We start from the raw sequence: 25,569 nt of genomic DNA on the forward strand, positions 1-25,569 counted from the left end.
AATCACATTGCTTTACAATTAAAACAATTGCAAAAATCTGAACAAAGACAGGACCCCAAAATATGGGCTTCCATTGAATAGAATACTTGCTGGCATTACAAAGAAAATTTCACTGGATTTTGGACTCTCTAGACTCCAAATAGAAAGAAAAGCCCCCAAAACACACAGGAGGAATACTAACTTAGCTCTGAGGAAGCAAGCATTCTTTGACCACAGTTCCCACTAAATCCACAGGGTGAGGTTACCCTTGTGAGTTGAAGGGCACCCTACCACATTTCTCTTTAATTCTGGAGTGACATATTTCACTTTTAACACTGCTTCCTTTTCTGGCACCTTCTTCAAAGTCACCAAACTGCCAGTGGTGGGTTTTGATAATTTCCCTCATTGTTTGCCTCCCAGCCCCTCAGTATATCTATAAGATCCCTTCTGTGTCAACCCAATTTTCCTCTTAGACCAACTACTCCAATAACTTCATGGATTGGGGTATTATACTTCATTGTGATACTGCAGGACTACTTTCACAGGTCTCCTATTCATTTCTTTCACTTTTGTTACCTCTAATGGCTTTACCTGACTTCCTTAAGCTTCTCTGTCCTCTTCAACCTAGTACCAATCTTACTGTGGACTTAAGTCAATTAGTGGACAGGAGTTCTCTTCTTTCTAGACAAGGAATTTAACTGAAATTGGGCATGTATGAGGTGGAGAACCCCATAATAGAATGCTATGGTAAGTAGAATTAGTTCTGTCCATGCCCACCCCCCCAAGATCCCCCAATATAATATAACACAAGAGAAACTTGATGGGTGCTAATAGTTCAAGAATTATTAGATAAGGTACTCCTGGTTCCTACTTGTATCCCATGCAACACTTTCATTCTGGCGGTTTAAAAGCCAAATGGAAAGGATACTGGCTATTCCAAGACTGGAGATGCTAACATGTTCCCCTTCAAATCTAATAGAACTCTATCCTGAGGTCTATTTAAATGTTCCCATAAGTATATACTTCAACCCTCAATCCACCCTTATCAGAATTTCCCCTTCCCACTCTAGCCCTTAAACTCTCTATAATCACTCAGCTTTAGGCTTCTTTTTCCCTTCTGTGGATTTTTGGAAATGTAGGGACCCTAAAAGCAACTACCACATGTGGAAAAGACTAATTGAAAACAGAGTGGATATTTTACCAACTCAAATGAATTTGAAAAATACCCAGATAGCTGCTTGGTGTCTTCCTATTCCCCATTCCAAAATTGAGTTTACAGTCACCTTGACACTTATCCAGATGTCAGGCTTCCTCCCACACTCACAGAGGCCTGCAGACCTGGGCAGATGTCACACACCAAACCAGCCTCTTCCTCACTACCACTGAGTGTATTCCATCACGTTTTGTTTCTCTTTGGCTGATCTAGGAGTTACTGGCAGTGCTATGTTGTTGGGAGTGAGACAGTTACTGGCATAGATGTGTGGATGCATGGCTTGGGGACCAGGCAGGAACCCATGTGGATGATGCATAGACACATGGACAGTACACAGATTCCTTTTCTGCATCTCTGCTCCAAGACAATGAGGATAGTTAGACACTGTTTAACCAAAATGGCACTAGAAGCAGACACTCAGCCTGAGATTCTGGACTTGGACCATTTTACTTGGCCTTTAAGACAATGATAAATGTATGAGCTGATGACAACCCCTGGTATATCGTAGCACCACATTTACTTAAACCAGGATGACTTCCCATTGTCCACCTTTGTAAACAATGTCTTACTGGAACATAGTTATGCCCATTTGTTTACCTATTGCATGGATGCTTTCACTGAATAGTTGTGACAGAGACCCTATATCTCAAAAAGCCTAAAATATTTACTATCTGGCCTTTTATGAAGAAGTTCCCATAGACACAGAGAATGCTGAGGAAGGTGGAGAAGAGGAGGAAGGAGAAGTACTCCCTATACCCTCACAGTCTGGCTTCCTTGGACATCTCCCTGTTGCACTTCTCATCTTTCCCTTATACGCTGCTCCATTTTCTTTCTCACAAATGTGTGCCCCCAGTCACTTTCTTATCTGACCAAATACATCCCTTTGGAACTGGTCCAATTGGCTAAATTCCTGTGGAAAGAGGGTATCTATGTTAGGAGAGGGTCCATGTGTTAGGAAGTACAGGCATGCTGAGCAAAATGCCAATAGTGAGCATCTCCAGATAATACAATGAAGGGTTGTTCATTTCCATCTTTAATCTTTATTTTCTAATTATGATAAAAGATTTTCATTTAACTAAACATATATATTAAGGAACAGATGTAAAATGTTAAAAGCCCTTTACTAACAAAAATACCCAGGAATCCCCGCCAAGAGGAAAATGCTTGAAATATACTTGTTGTATACAGCCTTGCTTACATTTGTGCCATGGATTTTCTATTTTTCTTGTTTGCTAAGGAAACTTAAGCCGCCTTTGGCAACTTTACACGGGGGGAGAGATGTATCAAGAAGGGGGGCTATGAAGGCCTTCCAGTGCAGGGCAGCCCACAGAAAGCAGTGGCATGTGTTAAGATGTGAATATTAAATAGCTTTTTCTAATCTCCTCTCACCATGAACTACACACCCATATTCGAAATGTAATCAGTGGATATAGCATGACTCTGCTAACTGAAAAACAGCATGAATTACTTTTGCTTTCAGCTTCAGTTTTATTACCATCATACTAGATGGACCAAGAAAAGATGAACCTCCTCGCTCTTTTTTAGCTTTCATGAAGGAGAGTCAGACTGGTAGGAGGAGCTAGTGAGCAAGGTGTGAGAGGCACTGAGAACCGTTCTTTTATCCCCAGTGTGTGGAGCAGGTATGTCCTTGTCTTTTACATGCAGTGCAAAATTGATGTCTTTTCTGTTTTTATTGAAATAGAGTCGATTTACAATGCTGTGTTAGTTTCTTGTGTACAACACAGTGATTGATATATATATATTCTTTCTCATTATAGGTTATTACAAGATGCTGAATATAGTTCAATAGGACTTTGTTGCTTATCTATTCTGTATGTAGTAGTTAGCAAGATTGATTTCAGATTCAAAGTGACACCTGAGGAAGGGCAAGTGGCCTGCTGTCTGGCATGCAGGGGTCTGTGGCTGGCTTTAGTTCAAAGGAAGCTCAGCTTCTCTGTATGGACCAGTAGCAGCTGCAAAGTGACAGCCAGACACACTGTGTCCCCCTCGATGTGCTCCTCCTTGAGAGAGTCCTCCTGGGGGCCTGCCTGTCTTGCTCTGTCAAGCTCTGTGGGCTGATGTTAGAATTCAGAGAATAAGACAATCCCTGGCAAGGAGGTTATAGGGAACTGTCATCTATAGAGATTGTTTCTTTTTAATGTTTCTATTAGTCAATTTAAGAAAGCTCACGGTGAGAGATCTGTAAATCTCTATGTAGAGATAAATTTAGTCCCCTCACCCCTGATCTTTATTACTTAAACATTATGATCACATCAAAACTATCTTTCTCTTTCTGTCTCTCTGGCTCCCTCTTCCTCCCTCTTATTCTCTCTCTTCCCCTGTCCCCCAACCCCCGCCCCCGCATTTGTGGGTTTGTTTTTCATAAGAACATTGGAATCATTTGTAGCATGTTTTGTACATACACAACCTAGTTTTAACAATCCCTCTGGGTGATTTTTTTTCTGTAGATCACATTTTGAAAACCAACCTGTAACAGGATTGAATAGCTGCAGTTTGTTAATTTGATGTTAAAAATTATGTGACTTATTCACAGCTAAGAAATCACAGGTCTGTTTCTTTAAAATATTTTTTATTGAGTTATAGTCATTTTACAATGTTGTGTCAAATTCCACTGTGAAGCACAATTTTTCAATTATATATGAACATACATACATTCATTGTCACACATTTCACTGTGAGGTAACACAAGATCTTGTATATATTTCCCTGTGCTATACAGTATAATCTTGTTTATCTATTCTGCATATGCCAGTCAGTATCTACAATTTTTGAACTCCCAGTCTGTCCCTCCACCCGCCCTGCCCCCTTGGCAACCACAAGTTTGTATTCTATGTCTATGAGTCAGTTTCTGTTTTGTATTTATATTCATTTTAAAAATTTTTGAGATTCCACATATGAGAGATCTCATATGGTATTTTTCTTTCTCTTTCTGGCTTACTTCACTTAGAATGACATTCTCCAGGAGCATCCATATTGCTGCAAATGGCGTTATGTTGTCAGTTTTTACGGCTGAATAGTATTCCATTGTACAAATATACCACTTCTTCTTCATCAAGTCATCTGTTGATGGACATTTAGGCTTTTGACATCTCTTGGCTATTGTAAATAGTGCTGCTATGAACATTGGGGTGCAGATGTCTTTTTGAAGTAGAGTTCCTTCTTGATATATGCCCAGGAGTGGGATCACTGGGTCATATGTTATGTCTATTCCTAGTCTTTTGAGGAATCTCCATACTGTTTTCCACTGTGGCTGCACCTAACTGCATTCCCACCAGCAGTGTAATAGGGTTCCCTTTACTCCATAGCCTCTCCATCATTTGTCATTTGTGGACATTTGAATGATGGCCATTCTGGCTGTTGTGAGGTGATACCTCACTGTAGTTTTGATTTGCATTTCTCTGATAATTAGTGATCTTGAGCATTTTTTCTTGTTCCTAATGATCATTGGTATGTCTTCCTTGGAGAATTGCTTGTTTAGATCTTCTGCCCATTTTTGAATTGGGCTGTTGGTTTTTTCTTATTATGTCATATGAGCTACTTATATATTCTTGAGATCAAGCCTTTGTTGGTTTCATCATTTGCAAAAATTTTTCCCATTCCTTATATTTTTGTTTTGTTTTACTTATGGTTTCCTTTGCTGTGCAGAAGCTTGTATGCTTAGTTAGGTCCTATTTGTTTATTCTTGCTTTTATTTATACTGCTTGTGTAGACTGCCCTAGGAGAATATTTTTGAGCTGTATGTCAGATAATGTTTTACCCATGTTTTCTTCTAGGAGGTTTATAGTATCTTGTGTTATGTTTAAACATTTGATCCATTTTGAGTTTATTTTTGTGTATGGTGTAAGGGAATGTTCTAGCTTCATTGATTTACATGCTGCTGTCCAGTTTTCCCAAAATCATTTGCTGAATAGACTATCTTTATTCCATTTTATATTCTTGCCTCCTTTGTCGAAGTTTAGTTGACCAAAAGCTTGTGAGTTCATTTCTGGGCTTTCTATTCTATTCTGCAGACCTGGTTTTTATAAAGTTGTTTCTCTCACATTTTCCTGCAGCTTCCTTTAAGTTTTCCATTTAAAGAGGGGGACTGGACAACTCTGGTCATTATAATGTAGCTGTTAGAGGATCCTGTTTTACCTTTGTATTCTTTTCTCCCACAATGAAGAATCAGAAAAAAGGAGATGGTACAGGAGCAGTGTTTGAATTTTCTTGCTGCTTTGCTCTGAAAAAAAAAATTATAGACCTTGTTTCTTAGTAACCTGAAGTTTGCAGATTGTGTTCAAATATGTAACCCAATTTGTTTAGTGCAATTATTGTGAATAAATCTCCATCTAATTCAGTAAGCATGCACTGAAATCCCATTTTGTGCTGCATTCTATGCTCATATATAAGCTTTGACTTATCTGATTTTATTATCAAAACATCCTCCAGACTGGACTTACCATTTTTTATAATACCCCTATAATTATTCTTAAAAACTTATGTTTAGCTAGGGGAGGCTTCTTGCTTAAGGCCACACAAGTAGTAACTGATAAAGCTGGTATTTTTTAAAAATATTTTTGATAGTATTTGAGGCATCTTGAATACTTGACCAATAAATATGGAACTGAATAGTTGAGACATTTGAATATAATATCATGTTTATATAGTCTGATTATGAAATATGCATAGATATTATAGGGAACTTTTATTATAATGACAATCAGAAATATGCCAGAAGAACCATGGTATAATTGTGTTTTTAGTACTTAATTTTTAAAATCAAATTTGCCTTGGAAAACAATTACAAGGGAATCTCATATCCTTTTCACCTAAATTTACCCACTGGTGGCATTTTCCTAGATTTGCTTCCTCTCTCTAAATATATGTATATGTCTCTCAATATAATATAAAACAATATTTGCATTTTCATTCTTATTTTCATTTATGGGATTAAGTTGCAAAAATCCTGACCCCTCTCAGCTAAGTACCTTGGCCTAAATCTCTCAAGATTCAAGACATCCTCCTGAAACAGAAGAAGAGTGGCAAGTGGGAGAAGGAGCAAGTGTGTGGGAACATTGACCTAAAGTGTGCAGTCTCCTTCTCAAAAAGGGGAGGCAGGAGGGTGGGAAAACTCTTCAGTAGTTTACCTATGAGGATGATGTTACCTGTGCGTTTTTCCATACATAGACTTCATTATTTTCAGGTAGTTTATTTTTATTCTTAATTGTATTTTGTTTCGTTTTCACATATTTGTAGACTTTGCAGTTTTATTCCATCTATTAATTTCCAGTTTCATTTCATTGGGTTCAGAAAAGATACTTTGTATGAGTTTAACCTTTTAAAATTTGTTGACTTGTTTTGTGGCCTAAAATATGGTCTATCCTTGGAAATATTCCATGCCCATCTGGGAAAATGTGTTTTCTCTTGTTGGATGAGCGTGTTCTGTATATGTCTGTTAGGTTCAATTAATTTATAGTGTTATTCAAGTACTCTGTTTTTTCTACCTATTATTGCAAGTAAGGTATTAAACTATTGTATTTTTGTTAAGTGATCTGTTGCTCAATATTGTCAATGTTTATTTCATATATTTTGGAACTCTGAGGTTCAGGTATACATATTTAGAATTGTTTATCTTCTAGATAAACTTGACTCTTTTAACATAATGTCCTTCTTTGTCTCTTTTAACAGTGCTTGAAATAACTTTTTTATCTCATATAGATATAACGACAACAGTACTCTTTTTGTTGTTATTTGAATAGAAAATCTTCCTGGGGTGTACAGTAAGGTGGTAGTTGCTCAGGCTGACCTGTCTCCAACCTGTCTGGTGGCAAACCAGCACCCATTCACTCCTTCTAGTCTAGGCTTCTCCAGCCTTTCTATCTGTTTCAGTCTTTCTCCAAGTAGCCAAGGGGATTTGTCTCCTCTGTGCAGGACCCCAGGACTGGGATGCCAAGTCTGTGGATTGACCTACTCACTCCTCAGGGTTAGGGTCTATTTGCACAGTCTTCCTTTTCCTCTTAGTCCTTCCCTAGGTGCACAGGTCCCAACCTGAAGTTTTTACTCCTCCCTAATTATGTGGAAATATCTCTTGAAATCTTGTTTGTATAGGAGTTCTGCCAGTTTTCAGTCACTTTTCTGTGAGAAGTTATTATCCCTCATCTTGACCCCCCTCCTCTGGAAACAGTATTCTTCATTGGTAGGTTCCCCCCTACCCCATCACTCAGTTTTTAGCAATTTAAACATATCATTCCACTGCCTTCTGGCCTCCAAATATTTTGTTGATAAATTGACTGACAATCTTATTGGATGTGATGAGTTACTGCTTTTTGTCGCTTTCAAGATTCTCTCTTTGTCTTTTGACAGTTTGATTATATTATGCTTCAGCATTGGTCTCTGATAATTTATCCTACTGGAGTTTGTTGAATATCTTGCATTTGTAGATTTATATATTTCATTGCATTGGGTATTTTTTAGCCATTATTTCCTCAAATAATCACTCTGCCCTGCCTCTCCCTTCTGCTTTAGGGACTTTCATAATGTATATACCTGTCTATGTGACAGTATTCTATAAGTTTATTAGGCTGTATTCACTTTAAAAAAATTATTTCTTCCTTCTGCTCCTGAGACTTGATAATTTCAAATGTCCTGTCTTCAAGTTTGCTGAGTCTTTTTGCCTGTGCAAGTCTAATCCCCTTTATATGTATTCAAATGCTCTTCCCCTGAGCTTTACCACCAAGGCTAATTCCCTGTAGAAAATGTGTAAATTAATTCATTGTGTTTTCCAGCCTCAGAATTTCAGTTTGGTTCCTTTTTTAATTATTTTTATCTCCTTGTTCATTTTCTAATTTTGTTCATATATTGTTTTTCTGATTTTCTTTAGTTATTTTTCTGAGTTTTCCTTTAGCTTTTTAAGCATATTTTTAAAAAGTTATTTTAAAGTCTTTGCCTAAAACATCTAATGAACATGTTTCCTCAGGGTTGTTTGTTTTTTTTTTTTTTTTACCACTTTATATTCTTCCTTTGGAAGGGCCATATTTTCATTTATTTTGTATGCCTTGTTATTTTTGTTGTTGTTGTTGAAAAATTGGATGTTTATTTATCTATTTATTTATTTTAAATGAAGGTACTCAGTACTTAACCCAGGATTTTGGACATGTTAAGTACATGCTTTACTACTGAGTTATTACCCTCCCACCCCCTGAAAATTGAGCATTTATGAAAGCAGTCACCTTTCCCATTCTTTGCATACTGGCCTTTTGACAAGGAAGTCTTTTCCTAAGCTGGCTCTTGATTTTGAAACTTGGGATTAAACTTAAGACAAGTTCTAAAGTCTTTTTAGGCTTTTTTGAGCATGCATCTTCCCTGGGCCTGTGTTTCGCTTTTTCAGTTTTCCCATATATGTGCTCCTTTTAAGTATATTAATTTCCCAAAAGATGCCTCCTTTGAACTTTTGATTGTCTAATGTGTGTCTCCACCCTGAAAAGAAAAAGAAAAATTCAGTTTCTCTTCTCAACTTTCTATTCTCTATACTTATTTCTGGTCACCACATACGTGAGCATTTTTTCACAATAAGAAATTCTGACCCTAACTTCCAAGAGTTAGTTTATACCCTACAGATTAAGGGCTCAGTCCCACAAGACTTCTCCTCAGTTCAGATGCAATTACAAATCCAGGTTGTCACCTGTGCTTCTGACTAACTGGCTGTACATTGGAGTTACCAATCTCTTCCCCAGGTTCAATGATTTGCTAGGATGGCTTAAGAACTCAGGAAGGATAGTTTGCTTACTAGATTACTGGTTTATTTTAAAAAAGGATACAGCCTATATACAGCAAAATAGGAGATGCAAAGGGAAAGATATCAAGAAAAGCATGTGGAGCTTCCATGACCCCTTTGGATGGGCCACCTTCTAACAACATCCACATATTCATCAAGCCAGAAACTCTCTGAACCTTTTCAGTTAGGTTTTATTTATTTTTTAATGGAGGAATTCTTAGATAGATATGGTTGAGTAAACTATTGGTCATTGGTGATTAACTCAACTTTCATCACTTCTCTGCTCCCCAGTGGTTGGAGCATCAGGCTAAATGTTGAAACTTTCTAATAACATTGATTCCTCTAGCAAACAACTCCATTGTAGTGATCTAGGGGCTTTACAAAATCACCTCATTAACATAAACTCAGTTGTTGTTGAAAGGTGCTTGTTATAAATAACAAAAGACTCTCCTTTCATCTTTATCAATCTGGAGCTATTTTAGGGATTGAGGACAAAAGACCAAAAGTTACAAGAGAAATAATTTTATCTCTCTCATCACATAGGGTTTTAAGAGCTATATACCAGGAATAAGGACATTGATCAAATTTGTGTTTCTTATTATACATCTCAATATCACACACCCATAATATCTTGTCATAGGTGTCTGCAGGTCATTCTCCCTGCAGCTTTCCCAAGCAATGCCCACTGCTTCTCCCTGCCTGAGATCCAAATAAGGGAAAAGATAACAGTCCTTCAGGCAGCCCATGAGATGTCAGAACATTGTAAATGCAGTCTGCTCTGCTCTGTTTATTTTGAAAAAGGGAATTGGAAACTCAATTGATGCCTTAGATAGTCTATTTTATATATTCACTGGTAACCTCTTGCTCTAGGCATCTGTGGAGCTGTCTCTCCACATTTTTCCTTGAGAAATACCTGCTGCTTCTTTCCACCTGATATCCAAGTTTTACCACCACCTACCCCTCTGCCACCCTTCCCTGAGTTTCATGTGAGGTGAAACAGAGACCTGAAGAGGCAGCCCTGACAGGTTAGAACATTATAATATTCCCTCTCTCTGAATCAGGGGAGGGAATTGGGAAATGATTTGCCACTTCCTTAATGACTTTACCACAATGGGGACCGAGGGCAACAGAAAAACCACAGAATTTCCTATCATTTTGAATGAGGCTGTTTCTTGATTTGGTATTTGGTTGGTTGCTTTGGAACTTTGACTGTTTTATGGAACTACTGTAAGGTTATTATAGCTAGTATTTTGGTTGTTGTTTATATCTCCTTGGGGAAACAAGAGCTTAGAGTTTGCTAGTCTGTCATTTTGCTCAAGTATGTAGATTTTCAATCCTTTCTCAATGACATTCACTCAGCCTTTATGAGAACCATTTACCTCATTTCCAAAGTAGTTATGTTAATTTCTAACTTTCAGTCTCTTGTGAATATCAGTTTAGCTGGATATGTAAGTTATTATCAAAGGGCTTGGTATATTGTAGGCCTTCAGTGCATCATAAAAATAACTTTAATTATATTATTATTTTGAAATAACAGTTTGGAGAGTGATATTATATTATTTCACTACCAATATCATGAGAGACTTGAGGGAATGATGGGGGAAAACCTCTGCAGTATGCTAATTCTAGATTACATTTTGTCTAATGGAAAGCACAGAACTCTTACTTACCTTATCCTAAGTTGATAGATGCTTTGTATAATTCTGAGTTAGAGAATGGCTTTATAATCTGATTTCCACTAAGAAGCTCTTCTAGTTTGGCAGGTTGCCATGGCATCCAGACCCAAAATAATGGACCCCATTTGTCTGCTGGAAAGTGTCAAGGTTCTTTCAGTGAACCAAAAATCTCTGCAGATTCTTGGTGAGCTTTCTTTGCCAGTGCTGGTGGTGGCCATTGTAGGGCCGTATCATACAGGCAAATCTTACTTGATGAACCATCTTGCAGGTCAGAATCATGGTGAGTGTTGTACAGGGTCAAGGACCAATTGCTTGATTCTAGCTAATACCTCAGCTTCTTAATTTTTGTCCTGATCTTGTGTAGGGAAAACCAAACTTCTCTTAACAAATCAACTTTCCACTCCTATTTCTCACTGCTAAACCACTGTCTTACTGTAATTCATTATCATATTGTATGTTTTATTCCTGTAAAGCAAAATTTCTCCTACCAATTCTCACAATCCTACCTTATTTTACATGCTTAAGCACTGGACTCTTGCAATTGTGTCTACTCGCTCTTGAAACACATTTTGCTTTTTTATGGACTATACTCATCAACATATAAATGTGTTCAAATGTCTATAATCTTAAAAATATTTCCTGTATGTCATATACTACTGTGGCTAACACCTCTCCCCTCTTTTGAAAAATTTGTCTGTCAAAAAATATAATCTTGATTTTTTCCCACCGTTTTCTCTTCCCATGTCTGTCTTCAGTCCATTTCTCTCTGGCTTTGAACCTCACCGTTCTTTCAAGATACTCTTGTTATGGTTATCAGTGACTTCCATTTTGTCTGATTCATGGATTCCCCTTTGCCTCTATGTTGAGCCCTTGCTTGGTATCTTTATCACAATTAATGTTCCTTCCTCCTTGAAACAGATGACACACAAAGTAGGACATTCTTGAGGAAATGGAGAAAGCACCAACTCGTATGCTGGGATACTGACATTCCAATAGATCTGACTCTGTAGCCCCTTGGTTGTTTAGATTATCTGCTCTAACTGAATGCTGCTTTCTCCCCTCTCCTCACAGGCTTTCCTCTAGGCTCTACAGTGCAGTCTGAAACCAAGGGCATCTGGATGTGGTGTGTGCCTCACCCACACAAGCCCAATCGTACTCTGGTGGTCCTTCTGCACAATTAGAGCCTGGGGGATGTGTGAATGGTAAAGCAGAAATTCACAATTAAATCCTTTTTATTCTGGATTTTCCCCTTATCTCTCCATGGTCCTAGAAATTTTACTGTTTAATCTGTAAAATCTAGAAATCAATTTTAGTAAATAAGGCAAACTATGTTTTGTTTGAATCTCACTTCTAGGTAAGTTATCATAGTGTCTTAGATAAATTCTTTTATTTCTTGGCACTGTGTGGATGACTTGATTACATTTAGCAAGTCATTATTGAACGGCTGAGTTCCAGGCCTTTGGACTTAGCATTGTAGATATCAGTGACTAAAGTAAATGTCCTGCCCTAAAAGAGTCTTTATTTCAATTGATAAGACCATATTATCTGCAGTCAGATTTAATACCATGTAATTGGGAAAGAAGCAGGCTGGAGAGAAGAAATTACATTGCATTGCAATCCCCAATTTCTGGGAATTTCATGGGAGCTCCATGGCTGGAATGGCTTTTTTGAGTTATCCTGATTTTGGGACAGGGGTGCTGATATATTTTTGAAGAGCTGCTCCAGAAGCCTTTCTAATTAAGAGGGCTGACACCTGAAGACTGTCTTCCACCAGCACTCCCAACAGCTGGGGGAATAAGTCCTTCAGTTTTGAAAGGCAATCCAGGCAGCACCTACTGGTTTTGAGAACTTACAGTTAAGCATAACTAAGAAAGAGGAGAAGTATCAATCTGTGAGTGAGGAAAAATTTCTGATTCACCTTCTTAGCTTCAAGGTGAAGAGTGTATTTGAGGGTTGGATTTAAGAGACGGGTTTACATTTTCTATGATGAAGTTCATCAACTACTCACAGAGTGTTCTGGAAATCTGTGAGACACCTCTGAATGTGCAAGTTCTATAAAAGTAAGTTTTTGTCCTACAAGAAACATTTTAAAATGGATTTTTGGTGTTTTAGCTTTCTGCTAATGGGTGAAATGAACTATCCCTCCTTTCCCCGTTTTGAGATTTATTTGGAAATAGTACCTACATTTTTATAGCTCTGTCTTTTTTCTCAACAGGAGTTAGAAAGTCTGCTTATTTTTAAAGCCATATATCAAACAATGATATAATCTTGCTGTTGAAATAATTGTTTTCATAAATGCTACTTCTTCTTATCCTAATTGATTATTTTTAAAAACTGGGTTTTGGGGAAAGAAAGTAATGAATAGATTCTTATCCCCCCAAACTCCCATTTAGAATCTTCTCAACATAAACCACAGTTTTTGCATTTACACTGGGAGCAACTTTACATGCCATTTATAATAAAAAAAAAAAACTATTTCCAGTGTATGCCATCATTTAGACAATGCTATGATTTATACAACTCTGCCTGGGCTTTATGACCCTTGATTAGGCTGCATGAAACTCACCTTAACTTCTCCACTTGCCCTCTGCCCTCAAATGACTCTGTTCTAACTACAAGACCCCTGTCTTCTCCCATCTCTAATTATGTTTCTCTGGGTTTTCCTGTCTATGGGATCACCTTCATTTCTTCAGTTCCACATTTACCAGTTCTTTAATATTCAGCTCAAGATATTGAGGGAGCTTTCAGATCACATATTCTTTCTCCAAATTTCATAGCTCTGTTCTTCCTTGATAGACTTCTAAATTTTATTTTAGTGTTATAGCTATAGGTTTCACTGCTTATATACATTACTGAGAGTAAGCCTTTTACAGATACTTCTATCTTTGTTGCACTTACTGTTATGGATGTTTGTCCACTGCTTTGAAATAATCATGTTGAAAGACAATTTTCATTTTTAGCATTGCTTTTTTAAAATCTAAGAACAGTGGGGTATATTTAGTAGCTTCCTGCAAGTATTTATTGATTGCATATAATTTAAATACCAGTTATGCCAACTATGGTATATTTTATATGGACTCTGATTAATAAATATATGCAGAATGAATAAGTGCCCACACTCATCACTGAATTCCTAATTACACAACAGGTACTGTATTAGTTTTTCTGTATATGTTATTTTACTTTATCCAATTGAGGAAAAAGAAAGTACTGTGAACACTATAATCATTTTATATATGAAAAATTTGCAAACACAAGAAATGTCTCTGTAATTGTCAAAGTTGATATCTGCATTTACATCTGTCTTCAATTTCTTTGCATGGTGATTATGTTAGCTGAAATAATAAATGAAACCATGATTGAAGAAGTGTACAGAAGAATTTCTAATGTAGGGGTAAACTTCTAACTCTCTTGTTCTAATGTGCTTTCTAGGATGAGTCTAAGAAGGATTCATGGATCTTTGCCCTGACCGTGGTTCTGTGCAGTAGCTTTGTCTAGAACAGCATGAGCACCATCAACCACCAGGCCCTGGAGCATCTGCAGTATCCTTCCAGGTCCTGAACCACCATGTTTCACTGAATTCATGGGGATGAGGATAGAGTCAGTCTCTCCCTTCCTATCATTTAGTTTCTTGGGTGGAGCAGAGGGGACCCATGGCAAAAGAGTGTGTTTATAATATTTTTATACTAGAGAAATATGGGAATTGTTGGTAGTGAGTTTCTTTTCCCTAACCAAATGTTAGTTATGCAACAGAGCTTGCAAAACATCAGGGCAAAATCCTCTCAAACACCTGATAGAGTAGAAGATTCCACAGAATTTGTGAATTTCTTTCCAGAAATTATCTGGACTGTATGGGATTTCACCCTGGAGCTGCAGTTATGTAGTCAGCCTATCACAGAAGATGAGTACTTGGAGAATGCCCTGAAGCTGATTCCAGGTATCAGAGTATGGCCTGTGCAGTGTACGGTCCAATAGAGTGTGGGATCTACTAAACAATATCCCTCATCTTTGTGATTGCATTTGTATTTGAGACTAAATCAAAGTCTGTGGAAATGGTGGCTGGAAAGTGGGTTGCAAAGATCTAGGGGCTACAGTTGAAGTTTACTCAAGAAAAGTAAAGTGTAAAGTGAAATTACTCAAAACCAATTTGTTTTTTATACATCTTTAAATTTACCATCCAGATTTACATGGGTAATGAAACATTCTAAAGACTGGACACTGTGTTTCCTGTTCCTTCAATTTTTCTCTGTTGAAGAAAACAACTAATCAGCTAATTGTTAGACATGAAACTGCAGTGAAAAGCTTATCTAATGAACAAAATATAGATTTCACATATTATTCTTTTCAAAGAGGGCTAGAAAACTTTCTAATCCTGTATAATTTTATCATCTACAAAATGACTGTATGTTCTAAATAAACCTGAAGAAGTGACTGTCTTTTCAATCTATGCCTTTTCAATAATACTGACAATTATTAGAATATTCATTTTACCTTCCACATCATAGCTTTCTCCTAATTCCCACATGTTTACGCATGAATTAATTACAAGGTAAAAAATTATTTTCATGGGTTACATTTCCAAGGATGTGTGTCTATTGAAACCTTGAGAGAAATATCAATCCCAATTTAGTCATTCTTCCTTTCACGTTTCTATTTATGATTTCTCAAAACAGCTATTAAGAAATTGGCTGGCAGGAGAGGACCAGATATAAACATTTACCTCAAAGAGATTATAGATTAGTGGTGATACCTTAAAATTATATTTCAGGTACATTTATACTTCAGAGGTTTTTACTAATAAATACATAACACTGCATCAATTATTTTTAGCATCAAAACAGTTTTTCTTAAATAATGAGGATGTCATTCCTAATATTCCAATTACTGTCCATGATCCCTTGTTTGTAGCTCTCCTTTTTGGTTCCGCAGCTGAATTCCTACATGAGGTTGAGTTGAGCAGAACGTTTCATGTGACCTTTCATCCTTTTAGCTGCTAGTTAAGCAAACATATCATAGATAACCACTCTACTATGTGCATGTCTGGAGAGACCAGCCATAGGTTTCCTTTACTGGATCAGATATCTCCCTAAATTTCTCTGCAGTTATATCATTGGTATAAGTCTGATGTGCAAAGAAGTATTGAATGTCTATGTTAAAAGAGTTCTATGTGTAGAAATGGCAAAGACACACAAATCCCTGCCATGAACACCTGAAACCCCCTCGCCTCAAGACTCTACACACTCTAATCCCTGTTTTTCTGCCCCTCAGGGAAAAATCCCAAAGCCCAAACATCCAATCTACCCAGAGACTGCATCAGGCATTTATTTCCAAGATGGAAGTGTTTTGTCTTTGACTGGCCAACATAGAGAAAAAAAATTATAGCCAATATTGGCATGGTATCTGAAGACCAACTGGATCCTAAATTCCAGGAGCAAACAAAATATTTCTGTTCTTACATCTTCATTGATGCAAGGACCAAGAACCTCACAAAAGGAATCATGTTCACTGGGACAGGTGAATCTCTTTTTCCCATTTCCATGGGGACTGCTATGTGTTGAATATTTTATATAATGTGCTTTCTAGTATTTTTGTTTGATTCTATAAAGGATTCTGATTTTACAGACATTTATACTCCATGAAGAAATCTGTATACTTTATAATTATCTCACTTTGGGGGATTTACAAATTCCTTCCCTAAATTGCAACTTTTGTCAATGATATCTGTGGCTCCCACTTATCTGAAAACATCCTCCACTTAGAATATAATCACTCTCTTGGTGTAAAAACAGAACACTGCATGTTTTCAAAGGAAGTCCTATACAATAAGTGTTCTTCACAAGGAGAATTCAAAAGATATTTTGAGAATTTAGAGTGGTCCAAAAATAAATATTAGCTCATAAATCACTGAAAATCCATTCAAAGCCTCAGAATTAGGAATAAATTAAACATGGTACACTTTGCCTCATCTGTCTATCTATGTAATCTATATTGTTTTCAATTTTTAAAATGAGAAACTGTATTTTCCAGGTAGCCCCTAGTATGTTAGATAGAAGTAGATATTAACATTTTTAGTCCTGTGGCCTGGAAAACCATAAAAATGAAGAGTCAGTAGAAAATGAAGGTGATAATAGTAGAAGGAGGTAGGGGTGCGTGTGTGTGTTTGTGTGTGTGCATGTGTATATGACCCTAGAAGCATAGTCTCAGAATCCTGGAGCCATTGACTGATAACTTGATATTTAGCCCCTAAATTTCCTGGCTTCTTCAGGGCTGAGGACTCTGGTTGTGACCTACCTGGATACTAGCAATAGCGGAGCAGTACCTCACTTGGAGAACGCAGTGACAACTCTGGCCCAGCTGGAGAACTCAGCTGCCATTCAGAAGGCAGACAACCACTACAGCGAGCAGATAGCTCAGCGAGTGAGCTTCCCCACAGACATGCTGCAGGAGCTGCTGGAGGCGCATGCTGCCTGTGAGAGGGAAGCCCCTGCAGTCTTCATGGAGCACTCCTTCAAGGAAGACAAGCAGGAGTTCCAGAGGAACCTTGTGGTAATCTGTCTTAGTATTTACTTTATGTCGCCTCCCCTTGAAGAATGAAGCCTAGAAGTGTTGTTACCGGTCCCATGGCTCATCTCTCACTCAAGGATAATGTAGTCCATGTTCTCATGAGGGACAGAGTTTCAAAGGACTACATTTCCTTCTTTTTTGACTGCCAGAACTCAGGCAGTTTATCTGGAACTCCCTTTGACCTTCAATGAAAAATCAGTATAGATATCCTCTTGAAATAAATACTTCTGTGGATTCCAAGCCTGTCCAGAACACCCAAGACATTCTTTAGCTGGCTTCTTTTTCTGTGAACACACTCCTATGGCTGGGAACCAAAATTTCTCTTTTCAGATCCACATCTCAGGCCACTTTCAGCTTAGGTTGCTCCTTGTTGTATCTATCATTGAAGACAGAATCACTGAATGTGGCAGCTTCAAGGAACCAGAGAGATTAGGTAATGCAACTCCAACAGCTCAGATGAAATACCCAAAGGAGGTTAGGGAACTTCCCCATGGTCTTCCAGAGTTTTCAGAGCTGTGAATAAATCAAATCTTGTGACTGCTGTTTTATTACATGTCCTCCAACAGAATACTTTTCTCATGAGGAACACAATTAGACCAATTCTTCTACCAGATCCTTTGGAAATTTACTTCCTCTGTTCCTTGCTTCTGGTGACAGCCCTCTATCTTTCTTCCCTCTAGGAAATCATAAAGAATAAGAAAAATGATTTCTTGATGCAGAATGAAGAGACATCAATCAAATATTGCCAGACTAAACTTGATCAGCTTTCAAAGACACTAGTAAAAAGTATCTCAGCAGGAAATTTCTCTGTTCCTGGAGGTCATGAACTCTACAGGAAAGCAAAGGAAATTATTGAAAAGGAATATTACCAAGTGCCCATGAAAGGAGTGAAGGTGAGGAATATGGGAAACATGGGGAACCTACAGAATACTCAAAGGGGTCTCCTGAAAATCTGAGAGTGCAGCTCCATGCATGCATGAAGAGAGTGTATGGGGCCATTCAAACAGCTGTGGCTTTTAAGGTTCACTGCATGCTATTTATTCCTGAAGAGAGTACAAATGTCAACTCCCAACCATGAGTACAGATTTCTTAAATCCACAAGAGACAGAACAGAAATTATTCATTTTTTTTACTCAACAACATATTTGACGTGTTGAGCACTGACAATTTAAAAGTCAGTCTTTGTACACAAGGATGATCACAAGTGAGACAGGAAGTCAACTACATAGGCAAGCTATAACACTCAGGAAAGAGCTACTTATGTGTTAGAAACAAATATAATAATAAAATAATAATAATAAAATAATAATAATAATAATAATAATAATATTAAAAAACAATAATAATGCAACTAATATATATTGAACTGTTGTTTCCTATAGCCAAAATGTTAAGCTCTTTCCCTAGACTCTTTAACTTAATCTTTCAAATAGCATTAAGAAGCATCTACATTATCAACATTTTAAAGATCTGAACTGAGAAGCATAGGAAGGTTAAAATAAGTTGTCTATAGTTATAACCAGCTAGTGGCAGAGGAGAACAGCAGCACAATTTAGAGGCACTAATTCACACTGGGAAAGCTGATATGTAAAAGCACCAGAAATTTGGGGTTTGTAGAACTGAACATGATTCTGACTGGCTGGATTCTAGAGTGGGGAGAAGGAAGAAGCCCTGGGCAAGAGACTGGAGAGATACAGGTCACTCTAAGGAGCTTGGACTCATTGAAAAGAACCACTGTGGAACTTTAAACTTGAAGCAAAAGTTACATGGACTTAGTTGTCTTTGCATCACTAATTTCCCTATTGGAAATCTAATTTCTGTGCTCCTCCTTGGTTCCTCAGGCAAATGAGTTCTTCCAGAGGTTTCTGCAGTCCCAGATGGCACTAGAGAAATCCTGCAGGCAGATAAAGCCCTCACTGATGGGGAGAAGCAAATAGCAGGTACAGGGTAGGGCTGGGCTCACAGTGGGATGTGTATGTTCTTGCAGTGCCCTCTGACAGGTGTGAGAGCAAAACCTTCCCAATACCGGAGCTTCCTTCCTTTCTGTGGAACAAACCTGCTGCATCTGGAAACAGCAAAGGGAACTGTGGTTGGACGCCAGACAGGCAGAGCCTTTTCTCTCACATTCTGAAGTGTGTTCTCGATGGTGTGGACATGGGGTTTTGGGGGAGGACTTCAGAGATTTCCTACCTCTCTCTTTAATTTGGTTTGGCCTCTGAGCTCAGGAGGGTGGAGGTCAATCCTCGCCTATTTTTTCCCTCTCTAATACCTTCCTGGGGCAGAAGAGTGGACCTGGAAGGAGACAGCTGAGAAGGAACAGGAGCTGCTGAAACAGAAACTGCAGGAGCAGCAGCAGCAGGTGGAGGCTCAGAAGAGAAGTCTCCAGAAACACATAGTTCAGATGATGGAGAAGATGGTGAGAGAAAGAGAAAACCTGCTGAGAGAGCCAAACAAGATATTGGAGCATCAGCTGAAAGTGAATCAGGCTGTGGCAGTAGTAGAGCTTGATAGCTTTGCCCTGGTACCCCAGGAAGGGATGGGTGAAGGTTACAGCATGGTCATGCAGAGATCACAAGTGCATCTACTGCTTGTGATTTATTAAAACCCTGAAGCCTTTGAATCCTTCCAAAACCTTTAAATTTGGCTCTGTAAGTAGACTTTGGAGAGTTCAGGATGAGTATTCCCCCCTCTACTCCAAGCCCTCAGAGAATATAAATAGGGTTGAATAGCCATTTAGAGAATTTTAAAATGATCTCACAGGGCTTGATTGAACAGATATTCCAATTATTTGTGTTTAATATGAACAACAACTAGTACGCTCTACCAAGGTCACTACCTTTTACCAGGAGACCTGCTCAGCCCAAGGCCCTGAGGTAGATCTGTTCTGACATAAAACTACCAGAAATGTCCAGACTTAAAAACACATAGAAATGATAGATTTTACAATTGCTGCATTGCCTCCAGGTGTGGACAGATCCCCAAGCGATCATGTGGCTTGGAGGGATTTCTCTCATTGTTCATCTGAACATGATTTATAAGAGATTTCTATAATTTAGGGGCCATGAGTTTATAACAGATTTCTATAATATGGGTGACAGTGTCATCCTGAGTGGGACTGAGAATTAGTGCAGTCAGACCAAGGCTACCTCTCATTTGCATTTTTTGACTGGAAAATATTACATTTGTCCTCATGCCAGGCTTAGCCTCCTGGCAAAACCCTAAGGTATATGAATATTATTAAGGCTGTAAACTACACTTCTTCTTAATATTTCAGTCCAAACCAGGAAATATACCTTGTTACAAGAGTCTCCTTTCATGATTAAGAGAGAACAATTTTAGGAATAAAACAAAGATAGTCTGACAAAGTTTCAAAGTTTGACAAAATGTAATCCTTGAAAAAATGGGGGATTTAAAAAGTTTTACTTCCTTCCTAATTTTTTTTTTTTTAGGTCCAAGAAGATCTGTGTACTGAAGGATTTAGAAAGAAATGTGAGGAGATGAGTACAGAGATAAATCATTTGGGAGAGAGAATTGTTGATACTAAAAATGATGATAATTCCTTGCTTGCACAAGCCTTGGACAACCTTGGCAAAAGAATCGCTTCGTTATTGCCTGCCCCAGCTAACATTCTTGGTAATGTTATGAAAGTAGTGAGCTCACTATTTAAAAAGAAGTAGCTCTCCGTGTAAAGAAATCAGATATATAATATAATATACATGTATGTTCTCTGGCCTATTTCTGATATGCATGCTTTTCACTTTCATCCAGCAATGCTTTAAATATAAAAAGTGATTTCTAGAGAATACTGATGCCTGGCCCACATTAGATAGAATAAATGCATGGACAATTTGATATAGTGTGTTGAGTTTTAGGAAATATATATGTGTGCAAAATCATATATATGTGTATGTACATATATACAAGAGTTTCACTGAGGCTTCATTTCTAATGGCAAAAGATTGGAAACCACTTAATGCTCATTTATGTAATTTGGTAATATATATTTTGCATGTATTTATACTAGAATACTATGTTGCTAGTAAATAGATAGTGGAGCTCTATTTGTATAAATATAGAACAATCTGGAAGATAGAATGTAGAGTGAAAAATGAGGCACAAAACAGTTTGTATAATGTGTTCACCGTAAAAAAAAAAAAGGCAATTATTTTGGGCACTCATACACATGTATGTATAGTACATTTCTGGAAGATTCATTAGAAATTGGTATCATTGGTTCTACCTGGAGAAGACAGCTTGGCATCAGGGATGGAAAGGACACATGCTTTTCATTATATACTCTATATTTTCAATTTTGCAAAGTTAGCTTGTGTTATTTCTTGAATAACAAAGAAAACAAACTACAATACTAATAATTAAAATAGTAAATGGAATGTGAATAAATGGAATTGCCCATTGCTTCCAGAAATGACATTAGCCTGCTTAATGAGGGGTATAAGACTAAGATCAGAATACTAGAAAATAACGTTTGCATCCTAATCCTGTTTTTGCTTTGGCCTTGGTTTTTAATCCCTTATATTTGCTTCAAAAATAAGGTATGAACTTTCCTGTTACCCCTTGAAATCTCAACAACAGTAACCTTTATTTCATAGGTTTCAATTACACTTTTACAGTGTTTAGAAACAAATTACTAAACACTAAGAATATTCACTGGTGAGAGGAATTCCCATCATCCTTAAGTTCAGTGGTGGCGTCTCTGCTGTAGGCAAGTACAGAAGGGGTGATGCACCACTGCAGAAATGGATGCCTTGATAGTAATTGGGAATGAAAAACCCAGACACACAGAGGCCAGGTGTTGGCATTTAAACATCAGAATTCAAGTACATACAATAAGAGTAATGAGCATCGTGGTTTGTCTTAGCTCAGGCTGCTATAACAAATTACCATAGACTGTGTGGCTTACAAACAAACAGTTATTTCTCCCAGTCCTGGAGGCTGTAAGTCCAAAAGCACTGTGCCGGTACTGTTATTTTCTTGGTAAGGGTCCTCTTACAGCTTTACAGGTGACAAGGTTCTTACTGTGTCCTAGCATGGTGAAGAGAGAGAGACAGAGAAAGAGAGAGACAGAGAGAATGAATCTCATGATTCTTTTTTATACAGGCACTAATTAGATTCATGAAGGTCCCACACTCATTATCTAATCCCTCCCAAACCCCATTTCCAAGCACATTGGGACATTGGTATTTGGGGTTTCCTCAAATGGATTTTGGAGAACACATTCAAACATTCAGTCTATAATTTGGTTGGAGTGGCAGCTAGCAGACCTGACCAGAGAAAATTCTGAAGATGGCAAATAAAACAAGGTGTCTGTAGAGAAAAAAAGAATGGGGCGGAATCCATTGTAATCAAGGATATTTATAGGAAGCTGAGAGGTAACATTGATAAAAGGTTATAATCCGTAGCCTTGGTCTAAACCAATTTCAGATGATGGAACTATCACCTGGAGGGGAGGGCAGGATCCCAAGAGAGAGGACCTTGCAACTCTGGGATGAGGATAAATGATAATGATTTTCACAGTGCCTCTCGTAGGGGACCTCTGGAAATGTACTTGGATCCATATGCTGGGAAATGAGAATGCCCAAACACTTCAAGGACTCTCAGAATCAGGATCCAAGCTAGGAGTGATGCTCAGATCCTGAAAAGACATCACAGTCTCCCTGTTAGAGGTACATGACATCCTGGAATGAACACAGTCTTGGCCCAGGTGCAACTAACTTGGTCTAGTATTTTTTTCAAATAAAAATATAGTTCGTCTGAAGACAGACACCATTTTATATATATATATATATATATATATGTATTTTCTTTACATCTTCATAGTGTATGTTTAAGCACAGAGGGTACTTAGTAAGAAACTTCTGTATAAACAAAAAGCTGACACATGTGTGATTGTTTTCAATTGCCAGAATTCCATGATCACACCAAACCTCTGAGATAATAGATTGTTTGGATTTTAGATATTAGATTAAGGTCTCTAATTTGACTTAAGGACCAGAGGAGCAGAAGAAACTCTTTCGGTACAGTTTCCCCCTCTGTGACCTTATTCACCACAGTCTCAGTATCTCTGCGAGGATGTTAACTCATCTCCACTGGAGAATTTAAATGACTCCGTCTAGTCGTGGCTTCAAGTGTTCAGAAGGAAGAATGAATGGCTTTGCCTTTTAAAGAAGAAACCATATAGTAATGAATATGTGACCAATGTATCATGGGGTTTAATGGAAAAGTAAACTATTCTACAGAAATATCTGTATATCTGTTCCCACTGAGAGCTTGACTTAAGCAGATGTTCTAATCCCTTGGACTAGACACACCCTGCATTGAAGAGCAAAGAGAAGCCTTGTCTTTTTTAGATTCGACATACAAGTGATATCACACTGTACTTGTCTTTCTCTGACCTATCTCACTTAGCATAATGTGCTCAAGGTCCATTGATGTTGCAAATGGCAGGATATCCTCCTTCCTTGTGACTGAATAATATTCCCTTGTGTATATGTATATGTGCCACATCTTTTGTATCCATTCATGTGTTGGCATTTAGGTTGCTTTCATTTCTTGGCTACTGTGGTTAATGCTGCAATAAACTTGAATGCAGATATCTCTTTGAAATACTGTTTCTATTTTCTTTCAATAAAAAATAATAAAACTGACAATGGTCACTTAGAAAAATAAAAAGGCTTTAAAAAGTAGTTAACAATTTATTCACACATCTATTCTAATCCTCATTAAGGAATGCTTGGTTCTAATTATTTACATTGCTTGTTAAATTCTTATGTCCTCCCTGCCATTTCTCTGGATTATGTAAAGAGTGAAAAGCAAAGATCTTGTCCTCATGCAGCTTACACTGTGTATGGGCCTTACATAATGTTATTTAGGCAGAAATAAATATTGTAATTATATACATGTATATATATATGTGTGTGTGTATATAGATGTGTGTGTGTATATAGATATGTGTATGTGTATGTATGTGTATGTGTGTGTGTATATATATAAATATTTTATGTGTAGTGATCAAGAATCTAAGTTGCAACCAAATAGTCATTTTTTAAGTTTGGTTTCAACCTAGTGCATCTTGCCTGGAGATATAATTGTGTATTATAGAGCCCTAAGGACCAAATATGGTAACTTTAAAGTAAGGTAAAACCTAGAGTGCATGGTGATTGAAACAATGAATAAATAGATTAATGTTTGGATGTATGAATAAGTGTGACATTTGTTTATTATTTCAAAGGGTAATAAATATCCCTCTTATTACCTATAGGCCAAAAAGTAAAGGCTTTGGTGAAGAATTTTGTGTTTTTTGATCTCTATTCCTTTATCACCTGTACAAATTATTATGTTTAAACAAACTAAAGTGGATTCTGTTTCTATGACTGTACTAGGACTGATATGACAACTCTGGAATATTCTTCCTTGTGTCTCTTTTTCCATGGAAGTGTGGTTGTGCCACTCATCAGTGTTATTTGGATGGAATTCCTTTTACTTCAGATAATGTGATCTTATTCCTTAACCACTGTTCTGTGGACAGTGGTCCCAGGCTGCATTGAATATGGTGCTCACTCTTAGCCCAGGAAACGGTCCCTGATAAAACATGAGTAATGAATTCCTCCCCTGATATATTTGGTCTAAGGCCCCAATCTCTCTCTGCCCCTGCTGACTGTCCATTAATATAGAAAATGCAGACAATCAAGTTCTATTTCCCTCCCACTTAAAGTACCTAATTATTTTATTTTGATGAAATATGCACAACTATTTACTATTTTAACTACTTAAAGTGTACAATATAGTGGAATTAAGTATATTCACATAGATGTTACAATCATCATCACTATCTACCTCCAACCCATTGCATCATGCTCAGCTGAAACTCTGTATCCAATAAACAAGTCTCCATTTCCCTCTCCTCAAGCTCCTGGTAAGTGTGAGTAAACTTTCTGTTTCTATGAATTTAACTACCCTGGATACCTCATAAAAATGACATCATATAGTATTTTTCTTTTTGTGACTGTCTTATTTCAGTTAGCATAATGTCCTCAGGTTTATTTAGACTGTAACATGTGTTAGAATATCCTTCTTTTTAAGGCTGAAGAACATTCCATGGTAAGAATGTACTACACTCTATTATATTTTTTTAATTTTTAATTATTATAGAACTTTTACATTTCCACTTAATTTGCAGTTATTACAAAATACTGGCTATGTTCACTTTGTTGTGCAGTACATCTTTGTAGCCTGTCTTATACTCAATATTGTGTTACTCCCACTCCTCCCACTCCTCCATACCTTTATTGCCCGCCCCACTTCCCACTGGTAATCACTGGTTTGTTCTCTATATCTGTGAGCCT

At 37.5% G+C, this 25,569-nt stretch overlaps 1 pseudogene; it reads left to right on the plus strand.

Annotated features, from left to right (window-relative positions):
• Positions 1–2,693: 2,693 nt before the first annotated feature.
• On the plus strand, positions 2,694–25,230 carry LOC141577177 (guanylate-binding protein 6-like; annotated as a pseudogene).
• The last annotated feature ends 339 nt before the right edge of the window (positions 25,231–25,569 follow it).

The sequence above is a fragment of the Camelus bactrianus genome, chromosome 3 (genome assembly GCF_048773025.1).
Source record: "Camelus bactrianus isolate YW-2024 breed Bactrian camel chromosome 3, ASM4877302v1, whole genome shotgun sequence".
NCBI classification, from domain to species: Eukaryota; Metazoa; Chordata; class Mammalia; order Artiodactyla; family Camelidae; genus Camelus; species Camelus bactrianus.